Source organism: Tupaia chinensis, unplaced genomic scaffold, assembly GCF_000334495.1.
Source record: "Tupaia chinensis unplaced genomic scaffold, TupChi_1.0 Scaffold000302_1, whole genome shotgun sequence".
NCBI classification, from domain to species: domain Eukaryota; kingdom Metazoa; phylum Chordata; class Mammalia; order Scandentia; family Tupaiidae; genus Tupaia; species Tupaia belangeri.
This window is the reverse complement of record NW_006159792.1, coordinates 540,231-542,633: the sequence shown is the minus strand read 5'-3', so window position 1 is coordinate 542,633 and position 2,403 is coordinate 540,231.

Sequence of the window (2,403 nt, the reverse complement as noted above, 5' to 3'; positions counted from 1 at the left end):
CAGGAATGGGATATGTACTGGTAACTTCCACTTCCAACCCCAATCCACAGGGTACTAGGTACCGACAACGCGCATGCCTCAGCACTCTACTTTGCCAGAGGTCTCCCCTCAGACTGGTTCTCTGCGCGCCTGCTCATTGGGTAAGTAATCCCGTCAGCACAGAACTCCTGGCTGATCCCCTCACGGCTCCTCGGGTGCTCTGCCACCCTCTCAATCCTCAGTCCCTGCATCTAAAGGCAGGATGAAGGAAACAAAGTGGGAGCCATCCCAAGCAGACATGAGGTGAGCAAGAGCGGAGGGGAGGTAGACAGGAAGACAGAGGGGTCTCTGGCAAGAACTAGTGTTGACTAGCAAAAACCCTCAATGGCTGGGGCACATGACGAGCTTGGCAGAGAGACCCATTTCCCCGGGGAATGGCCTTGCAGGAGCTTCACTATGGAAACCCTCAGGATCACCTTCCAACCAGGGGGCCGCCACCTGTGGGTCCAGGTGGACAAGGAGCCTCCTGGGAGGAAGAAGAGGCGGCTGCTGCCCACCTCCGCAGGCAGTTCTGCTTCCGTCTCTGAATTACGCCTTTGGAGTGCTGACATTTGGGGAACAGTAAATACCCATCATGACGAAAGAGATAAATAAACCCTCATGGGACCAGCAGTTGGCATAGTGGCTATGTTGCTGGACTCCCATGTAGTCGACCACAGTTCAAGGTCTGGACCCGGTGGCTTAAACTCACGCCGGGCGCATGTGTGTGCGTACCCAAGATCCTGAGAGGAGAATGGACGAGAAGGGATTGCGGCACAGCCACACCCTCTGGGGATGATTTCTCGCTTTCTGTCTCTCTGTCTCTCTCTGTCTGGCGAGTGCATGCGCCCTATAGCAAATACCTCTCCAATAAATAAATAAATAAATAAATAAAAAGATATTTGAAAAAAAATTTAAAAAAGAGATAAATAAACCCTCTTTTTCAGTCCTGCCACTCTTTTTAGAGAGACGTTAATACGACATTCCACTGAAATGTTTACAGTGTCCTTCCAGGACGGTGATGAACGATCTACAGCAACAAACACAAACAGATGGGACAGTGGCTTCCGGGCCAACTCTGAGCAGTGTCTCATGTGCCTTTGACAAGGCAAGTCCACACACCTTCCAAGGAGAAGAGGCCAGCGCCAGCGTGCAGCCGCTTTCCCGTGTCGCCCTCCTTGGCCCACAGAGCTCCGTAGCCCTGAAAGCCACAGCTTGGGGCGATTAACCAACTGTCTGTTATGGAAATGCGAGAGCCTGGGCATCAGCCCCACTGCAGATATGCCACCATGCAGGGTGGCCCCCGTGCCCTCCCTCCACCTGCACAGGAATCCTTGCAAGAGGGATGGAAAGTGGTGGTAAAGTGGGGTGTAGAGATTCGCAGGTGTTTGGGGTAGCTCCCACCTCACCCCGTGAGTGGAGCAAGTGCAGGCATCAGATGGAGCAGAGGACAGACAGCCAGCCCAGCCCTCAGGGAGTTTGCAGTCAAGCAGGAAACAGAAATTAACCAAACAGCCATGCAAATAAATCTGCAATTACAGCCTCAGTGAACGGCAGGAGGTGGAATTACAGGGAGCGTGGTGAGCACTGAGGAAAATGACAGGTGCAGGGACCTGCCAGGAAGCTAGCGTTTCTTCCTGCCTTTCTCCAGGACCTGGCTGTTGAAAGAGCAGCGACCACACCCTCTCTTCTCTCTCTGTCACACACACACACGCACGCACGCACGCACACAAGCACGCACGCGCATACTCCTGCCCTATGACTGAGCCCACTGTGGCAGGAAGATAGTAAGTAGTAAATAATAACCCACTCCTGTTGCAGGCTGAGTGTCCTGGGCACCACGAATGTGCCCTGCCTTCCCAGGCTCTGTGCTATCCTACTGGTCTCTGCATCCTCTGCTCACTGGGCAAGCTAGCCCCGCTGGCACAGACTCCTGGCTAGTTCCCACGAGGGCCCTCAGCTGGTCTGCTGCCTCTCAATCTTCAGGTCCTGCAGCAAGGCCCCAGAACCCCAACTTCACACCATGCCCAGCCCCCCGTGCTGCCAGTACAGGCTAGTCTCCCTGTAACTCCATCCCTCTGAATCGGCCTCAAGTGGCCTGTCCGGGTCAGGGAGAAAGGGGTTTCCTGGCTCTGTATTTGGGGATGGGGCTGGCTGGTGGGGACTGTTGAGGGCAGTGGCCAGGCTCAGCGGCTTGTGTTCTGGCACAGTCGGTGTCTGGGTCCAGCATAGCTACCAGAGGGGAAGTGAGACAGCGCCCCAAGCACACCTCCCACACCCCCACTGCCGTGTGTCCACCACATCCAAGTCCTCCCCACACCAGTTCCCTTCCAAACTCTCTCAGCACTTCAGGGGCCCAAGGGTGCAGCTCAGAGGCCTCTTGCT